This window comes from Saccostrea cucullata, unplaced genomic scaffold (genome assembly GCF_032062105.1).
Source record: "Saccostrea cucullata isolate Sc308-1 unplaced genomic scaffold, CSIRO_AGI_Scuc_v1 ctg19503, whole genome shotgun sequence".
NCBI classification, from domain to species: domain Eukaryota; kingdom Metazoa; phylum Mollusca; class Bivalvia; order Ostreida; family Ostreidae; genus Saccostrea; species Saccostrea cuccullata.
In genome coordinates this window covers 1-9,277 of record NW_026939702.1, presented here as the reverse complement: position 1 = coordinate 9,277, position 9,277 = coordinate 1, and the positions used below count along the sequence as shown (strand labels likewise).

The 9,277-nt window shown below is 33.4% G+C and overlaps 2 long non-coding RNA genes across 2 annotated transcripts; both read right to left on the bottom strand.

The window, feature by feature from the left end:
- Positions 1-5,805: 5,805 nt before the first annotated feature.
- Positions 5,806-7,750, bottom strand: LOC134253709 (uncharacterized). The gene is made up of 3 exons (XR_009989162.1): positions 7,619-7,750; positions 7,208-7,287; positions 5,806-5,840 (listed from the first exon to the last, which is right to left on the bottom strand). It is a non-coding gene; the product is annotated as an uncharacterized LOC134253709 (long non-coding RNA).
- Positions 7,751-8,039: 289 nt separating this feature from the next.
- Positions 8,040-9,204, bottom strand: LOC134253710 (uncharacterized). Its single transcript, XR_009989163.1, has 3 exons — positions 9,098-9,204; positions 8,785-8,889; positions 8,040-8,139 (listed from the first exon to the last, which is right to left on the bottom strand). It is a non-coding gene; the product is annotated as an uncharacterized LOC134253710 (long non-coding RNA).
- Positions 9,205-9,277: the final 73 nt, after the last annotated feature.

Sequence of the window (9,277 nt, the reverse complement as noted above, 5' to 3'; positions counted from 1 at the left end):
TTTGCAAGAAGTGGTCAACTATAAATTCATTAAATATTTATAAACAAGCCTGCTTGATCATGATTGTGAAGTTTAGTTAGCTCAAGTCTAAGATAATTACCTATCATTATTAATCTAATATAATTAATATTAATTAAACCAAAAATAATGAGCCTTTAATTGGTTTGGTATTATATTTTAAGTTTACTGGTATATTTTATAGAAAATTTCTTTCATAGAAAGGATAATATGAAGATTAGTTGTGAAAAATTCATTTAACCTGGTTTCACCTATATATTGTTAATTGTAGAATTATTATTCTTAGAAAATTATATGACAATACTAAAGTTCAATCCATTCCCCAAACATTGATATATAATATGTGCCACTTTGATGATGTTTAGGTACTTAATTAGCATGTTCTAAATGTAATGGTCAGTTATTTCAAGTCAGTCAAAAAGGCTTCAGGGGGCAGCCAGATAAACACTCTAGGGAAATCGCAAATGCGTCAAATGGTGGCAACAGGGGGAAAAGAGTTAAACAATATGAAAACATATGCTTGCAGAATTCAAAAAGTAGGTCACAGTGACCTACTTTTTCATAAATATGTTTTAAGGTCCCAAGATGCAGCAATTTACAAGATTTGATGATTCTAACCCTCTCAGTGTCTGCAATAATGGGATTAAATGATTTAAAAAGGATAAGTCATAAAGTTCAAAAAGTAGGTCAAGGTGACCTACTTTTAAGTTGACGTTGTTCAAGGACCCAAGATGCATCAACTAACAAAGTTTGATGATCATAGGCCTTAAAGTGTCCAAAATATGCCTTCAAATCAATTTGAAAACAAATGCCCGCAAAATTAAAAAAGTAGGTCAATGTGAAGTCTTAAGATGCATCAACTTATAAGATTTGATGATCTTAGTCCTTATAGTAAGCAAAATATAAACGTTTTTATCAATTGTAAATTTAGGTCAACTTTGAAGTGACCTTGAGACCACGCCCATTGCCCCAGGGTCATGCCTTGAACAATTTTTAATCTTCAACATATTCTGATCCTTGTGTGTAAGTTTGGTGAAAATCTGCCTGGTGGTTCTGGAGAAGAAGATTTTTTAGCAACCAGTACTTTTGGTTTTGTTTTCCTGATTATCTCCCCTTGTTTAAGGGTCCCAACCCTTATTTTAGTATAAATGGTAGCCCTTGGGCCAAGGATACCCTGTGACAAATTTGACACTGATTGGCCAAGGCGTTCTTGAGTTATGGCCCATTTTCTAAAAAGTTAACGCACACCGCAACGCACACCGCACAAATGGCCATAGCATAAGCTCTTTGAGCCTTTGGCTCAGAAGAGCTAAAAATGGGATAATTGTCTACAAGTGTGAAAGGGCAAAAATAACACGGGGGCGAAAATAACCCTGTGTACAGTAATTCATATAGGTTTTGGAGACCTTTTTTATTATTTTTTTTTCCAAACTGCATATTACTTCATATGAAAAGAAAATTTTAGTCAACAAGTGTTTGGTAGAATCTACAAATATCTAACACATAAAATAAAAAAAAAAAGCATCAATCAGATATTTTTAATATCTTATATAGAAAGGAAATATTCAAAAACAATAACAGGATACATGTAATATTAAACAGGGAACAGATACAAAGAAATAGGATGATCATGAATTCACAAAAAAAAATATTGACCTGTAAGAAACTTGACAAATCTGAAATGAAATGTTCAAATAATTATACTTTGAGTGCTATCTTTGGAATTATAAGAACTGCAAACTTAAAGCTTTGGTACAGAGTAAGAAATCTTAACAATTTTTCAAAAGATAGGTAGTTTTCAAAAGCCTGCTCAAAGTTAGCAGACCTTTAATTAAACCGTACAATACTTAAGGAATCACTGTCTAGTTAGAATAGTATGCCAGGGCATCAACAATAGTAGGACACATGGAATAATTGCATAACGCATAAATTATCCCATGTTTCCCACTATTTGTTGATGTCCCTGGCATAGTCTCCTAACTAGACAGTGATTCCTTATATTTCCATTTCATTGTGAAATAAAATTGTAGATTTAGATTGTCAATTTCAATAGTCCTCGCCCACTGATGTCAAACACAAAGACAGCTGCATGAGATTTTCATGCATATTTGGCCTCCTTAGCATCAGGCACAAAGACAGACAAGCGCGAGATTCACATGCATATATGGCGTCCTTAGCCCCTGACCTATCGATTTGCCTAATTTACATTCCGGTAGAATTATCAAGAAATAAACTTCACTAACTTTCAAAGAGTTATCACAGAGAAAAAAATAAAATGGAAATATTATATTTATTCCAAATAGATATCTATTGATCAAAGTTATCCCCCTTGTAAGAGTTTGTGGGAAATCATGCAAGTTTATCTGAATTGTTTGGTTTCGGAAAATTTTAAGGTTCCATAATATTTTGACTGTGAAGTTTTCAATGAAATACTTCTTTTAAAATGGCCTAGAATGGATAATATCATAAGGTCTATTAACATGTAAAATAAAAAAAATTGGCAAAACTTGTCCTACAAAAGTATTAAACACATGCAGCTTTAATTTATTTGGGAAATTAAACTTTAAATAAAATTTCTTTAAAAAAAAGAATTTGTCCAAAATGAAATGAAAAAGTAATGTTAAACTAATAGTATAATTTCTTTATATAGTCAAACCTCATTATCTCAAACTCAGTGAGACGGAAAAAACTTTGAGATATCCATGGATTCAAGATATCAATCTTAAAGAATAAAGTGGTTGGGACTTCTAAATCACTTCGAAAAATCGATAGTATTTAAGATAAGTCTACAAAATACCAAAGTTCCGCTAAATTCAGATTTATGCTGACTTTGTTAGCAATTTATTTAAAATGAGAAGCTCTGAATTCTCTACCGCTTCTAGTTTTTAGCTGAAACAGATTCAGAACATCTGATATGAATTAAATTGACTATGTAGGTGATTTGAATTAAATTGACTATGCTGGCAATTATTCTCTACTGATGGTACAAGTCTTCTTCTTTTTATGGTTACAGACTTTTTAATGTACATGTATATAACTATGTTGGCGTATTCTCTACTGATGGTACAAGTCTTGGTTTTTATGTTACAGACTTTGTAATGTACATGTATATAACTATGTTGGCGTATTCTCTACTGATGGTACAAATCTTGGTTTTTATGTTACAGACTTTGTAATGTACATGTATATAACTATGTTGGCGTATTCTCTACTGATGGTACAAGTCTTGGTTTTTATGTTACAGACTTTGTAATGTACATGTATATAACTATGTTGGCGTATTCTCTACTGATGGTTCAAGTCTTGGTTTTTATGTTACAGACTTTGTAATGTACATGTATATAACTATGTTGGCATATTCTCTACTGATGGTACAAGTCTTGATTTTTGTGTTACACACTTTGTGATGTACATGTATAACTATGTTGGCACATTCTCTTTTGGTGGTAAACACAACTGTTGTTTTACGTCTTTATATATATTTCATGTTGGCCTAGTCTTTTTTGATGGTATAACTGATGTTTTACGTCTTTATATATATATTTCTTGTTGGCATAGTCTTTTTGATGGTATAACTGTTGTTTTACCTCTCTCTGGATATGATAAATGGAGATTACGTTCCGGTGTAAGGTAGAACATTCCAGATTCTCGGTAGGGGACAGCGGCGTAGTGCTGGGAGACTCGGTCGTGGAACAGCTTCACAGCACATTCCTCCCCTGTTGTCTGTAAAAAAAAAGTCAAATTAAATCCCACCTTTGCCCCGGGGGTTATGTCCTTGGAAATAACTTGAAGTTTTAACATACCTAAGGATGATTCCACATGAAAATATAATGTATGTGTTAAAAAAAAATCAAGTATACTGTAAACCAACTTTTATTTGCCTTCAAGAAATTTTCCCAAGGTTCATGTCAGTGAGTTCATCGTGATTACTTCTCACTGTGAACCGGTCCTTAAAGTCTCTGTGTCAATTAACAACTGATCAAAACTACGCTTGATTGCAAAAGTAATAGTCGCAAACTAATTTTCACCTGGTAAATCGTGAAATAAAGTCGCCATGAATAAAAGTTGGTTTACAGTATATATTGACCAGAAATACCATAATTTAAAAATATATATGTTTAAAAAAATTAATTTTATTCTGTTGCTGTGAAAAAAAATTGCCCTATGGACTCGAGAGATATAAAAAAAAATCTTCCAAGTAATACAGTGTATAATTATGTATTCTGAGTTTTGAACATGTAACTTATTCCTTAGGGTCATGATTTGAACAAAGTTGAATCTACACTACCTGAGGATGATTCCACATGAGTTTCATCTTTCCTGGCCCAGCGGTTATGGAGAAGAAGATTTTTTAAAAATGCCATTAATTTTTAACAAATTCATATTTATCTCCCCTTGGAAAAGGACGTGGCCCTTCATTTGAACAAACTTGAATCCCCTTCACCCAAGGATACTTTGTGCCAAGTTTGGTTGAAATTGGCCCAGTGGTTCTTGAGAAGAAGATGAAAATGTGAAAAGTTTACGACAACAACGACAACGACGACGACAACAACGACGACAGACAACGGACAAATTTTGATCAGAAAAGCTCACTTGAGCCTTCAGCTCAGGTGAGCTAAAAAACTCTGAGATATCCGAAGATTAAAGATATCAGGCGTAAAAAACTGGGGTGGGAAGACATATCCAAGGTATTTGAAATACAGAAATTCAACTATATACTGTAAAATCACATATTTTTGTGGGGTCAAATTTTCTTGACTGCATGGAGTAAAAAAATCTTGGTTTGTGGGGATTTGATTTCGTTGATGATGGATTTATAAAAAGTTATATATGTGAAATTTTACATTTCGTGGTGGACATGAATTTGTGGGTCTTTTTCACACCTTCGAAAACAACGAAAATTAACCCCCCACGAAAATTTGTGATTTCACAGTAATCAGAAAAAAGTAATTCATCCCTTGTATGTGAATCAAGTAATAAACAACTTTTGTGTGATAACATTTCTCAACTTTGTGCTCAAAATAATTATACTTTTTATAAAGTAAAATGATGCATCCCTTATATATAACAATTAGCAAAAAAAAAGGAAAAGTTCTTGAAGAGATAACCGACAATTTTAAGATTATGAAGATTGATTTAAAAATCTGCAGCATTTACGAAGAGGTGGCTGTGATGTCGGGACTAGAAATATCCAGGCTGACCTGGCCTTGAACTTTGTCAGAATCCACGTCCGAGGGGTTAACAATCAGGTCAGTCTCCCCCGAGGGTAGCATAGGATCTGTAAAATATAGTCAGGCAAATGCTGAATTATTAGATTTACGTGTGTAAAAAATAGCCGGCAACACCATTCTTAAATCTTAACAGGCCTGATCTAACATACTAACACTTTCAAAACACAGTTTAAAATAATGAAACAAGTTTTTTTTATTGTCTGATTCATAAAGTGCTACTTTTTAATTAATTTTTTTTTTATAAATGTAACACATCATTTGATAGCATAAAAATTAATTTATACCATATAACCTGTGCAGCATACATCACAATGACTTACTTCAAAAATTTAACAAATGTGTTACAATTGTTGAAGCTTGGAACTCTTCAGTTCAAGGAGACTAAATTCTGCAAAAGCTAACAAGTCTCCCTGACTGAGCTGCTTTGAATGCTATCAGAATTACCTGACTGTGAGAACATGTACTCTGTACTGTTATCGTTCCCTGTCGTGACCATCACTAACTTGTAGTTCCCATGGTCATTCTCTGAAGAAATCACAATCTGGGACTGACTGTTTCCTGGTCTCCGTCGATCACAGAGGAGGCAATGGTCTGTTATCAGAAAAATAAGCATATATTACAGTAAAACATATCTAATTTGGACACCACTAGGTCTGAAGAAATGGGACGATTAAACAACATTTTAAACAAATGAATTTTAATATTGAGGGCCTTAAGGTTTACATCATACATATTTACTACAGCATGCTAGAGGTTCACAGTGAGATACTTTTGACTTGGCGCCACATAAGGAGGGGATGTTAACCGAGGCTTTTACTTGTAGGAGTACATCATATATATTATGCCAACACGAAGATATATACAGTAAAATTTGTCTAATCCGGACTCTGAGTACTCCGGACTTTTGTCCATTCCGTCCGTAAATTTTAGTCCCATGCACTTCTTTAACAAATTCATTTAAAAAAATTCTGTGTAGTCCGGATTCTGTCTATTCTGTATTCCGAACGGCCATACTGGCCCAAACTGCTCGTAATTAACGTTAATTATTCCCTCTAATCCGGCCACACCTGAGTTACTTCAAAGAAATCAACACCTTTCGTGGGGGAATGTGATAATCCTTGTTTACATTAGCATGATTATTAGTGCCATGAGACGAACTCGGTGAAATGCGGCGGTGACACAGTCCACTTGAAAAATATATTATATTAAATTACAATTAAAAAAAGTAACTTTAATTTGTTTTAACTCCTTTTACCACATTATAACATAAACACAAAAATATATGTATGCGATTTACAAATCAAAATTATATAAATCGGGATCGAAAATCGAACGCATTTCAAAATGGCTCCATAACACTGTGGGGGAAGACGTAATTTTTTACATAAACTAATAATTAGCACATCGTAAATAATTGTGCATTACTGTTAATACATTGAATGAGGTCTTTGACAAGCGAAACCCGGTTCGCTTGATACATAGTAGGCCTATATTATGCGTGCCTGTATATTTTGATTGAGGTAACATTTCACCCGGCTTTCAAACTTCGTGAACAAATAAGAAAATACTGTAAGTCATGTGAGACTATTTTATAATTTCTAGACTCCAGAATAGTAATTGATTTCATCATTTAATTTTATTTATAATATGTATATGATGTACTTGTAAATAAACAACGAAAATTTTCGAAATTTATATTTTCCTGTATTTTTCCTGCACTCCGGATTCTGTCTAATCCGGCCAAATTTTATGGAACCGGCGGTAGCCGGATTGGACAAATTATACTGTATAATTACCAAAATTTCAGAATACACAACATTTGGATTAGACATGTTTCACTATACATGTAAAATGGAGTTTTTTGCTTCCATATATCAAAAGTAGTCTTCTCCTAAGTTTTACTTTTAATGGTCAAATTTTAAGCTGCAATTTTCAATCCTCTTTTTATAAGCTGTTACCTCATGTTCAAATGGTGTGGAAGAAATTTCTGTCTGTGTGTCCATCTCAGGGGTGGATGTTATCATCTGTTCTGTTATATCTAGAGAAAAAAAAATGAAAATAACAAAAAATTAATAGATTGAAATATTTTATATTTTTCAAAAATTGGCCTTTTCAAACACACATGTAGTATTTTTGTAGTAACCCAAAATGCAACTCATTAAGCTGATTGGTCTATTTGTCAGTCGCATTGGTTCCTCATTTAACATATTAATTTATTCTAAGGTCACAGAAAATTATTTGCCTCGACCTGTTTATAGACACGGTACTTTGCTAAGTACTGTTATTGGAGCTACAAAGTAAAGACTTTTAACCAAGATCAATTGAAAATTTTTTAAATTCCAAATATACATGTAGCAGTAAAAACTAACCCTGGTCAGTACCGGTGGTAGAACTCTGTAATGAGATTTCTGTCGAGTCCAGACTGAGACTGTCTGAGGCTGAGTTGAGTATGACTGGGTTCATCTGTACTGCCAGGTTCTCCTGCCCCTGTAAAGCTGTTGAGTTCTACAAAAGATCAGGTTAATACTGCTAAGTTCTAAAAAAAAAAGATCCTTTCCACACACATGTATCATAAATGTTATTATTTAAGGAATTTACAAAGAGAAATTTATATGGACAAGTGACCAAAAACAAAGCATTAAAATAAATGCTTTTGCTAAAAATAAATTATTATAAAGGTTTCTGAGTATACAATCAAGCACTACCTCAATACTCCAATATACTTTTCTGGCAAGGTGTGTACAATAATATGATCTGAAGTGACTGGAGAACCATTAATGGTAATGGCAAGGGTTAGTGTTGGGCTGGGTGATCAGGAAAGCCCCAGAGCTGGTTTGATGGAGAATTTCATATGTCTGTAGAGCTTCACTGGTGGAGCTACCATCAGCACCTGTAAATCAGAGTAGAGCACTTGACTACAAATACAGTGAAAATTGTCATGTACAACACCTCTGTAATCCATTTCACTGTAAACTCCAAACTTTTAATATCATTCCTATTTTTCATGTTCTTTACACTGTGCATTCTGACACCCTGACTACTGTAGATTCCTAATTAAACGCGAGGAATTAATTCCGCGTAATTTCGCGAGAAGCATCACTCGCAAAAAAATATTACTAGCTTTTAATTTTATAGTGCTGAAATCTATGTAAAATCTATTGATCAACCGTCCATTCGCGAATTATAATTCTCGCGATTTGACGTTCAAGAGCCAGTTCGCGATAAAGAGTACTCGCGAAAAATAAGGAATCTACAGTATTATGACACAAACATTGTCACCCAGTGCATATCAGATTAGACAGGTTTCACTGTAGCAGCTGTAGTAGTTTAATCAATTTCAGGACTCTCAGAATTATCAATGTCAGATTACATAAGTCAGCAATAAAAGCAAATACAGCAATTAGATTACACTCAAAACATTCATAGTCAATCTCCTTTCTTCATATCTTTGGTATTATTTCTACCCCAGAACTCTGCGTTATCCTATGATATCAGTTAGTCATTAGAAAATGATCAATCTCAGAAGAAATTTTACCTGTTTGAAGAGTTACTGGCATGGCTACCATTTCTGCAGAGACTTTCATCTGGTTTTTCACTCGAACATTTCCAACATGGTTGGTCTTCAGGTGTTCAAGTAATTCTGGCAGAAAAAAAAATTAACAAAATGTCATCTCTTCCTCATCCATGGCATTTAGTAAATTAAATTTGAATTCAGGACACTAAAATATATTGACTTTTAAAATATTTTCTTAGAGTTGCCTAAACTCAATCCATGTAAATTATTGCAAAAAATTTAAATTTGCTCCTGTAAAAAATAATACATGACTGTACATTGTGCACCAAATTACCTTGAAATGGCATTGACTGGTAATGGCGATAGTTACGTTTAAGAGACCACCATTTTCCTCGCAACCATTGTGGTGATCTTACACTATAAAAGAAAAGAACAGGTAATTTAGTGCCCTTTTCAAGTCTGAATTATGAATCTAAAAATAAGCTTATTGCAAAAATGATGGCACATATTTAAC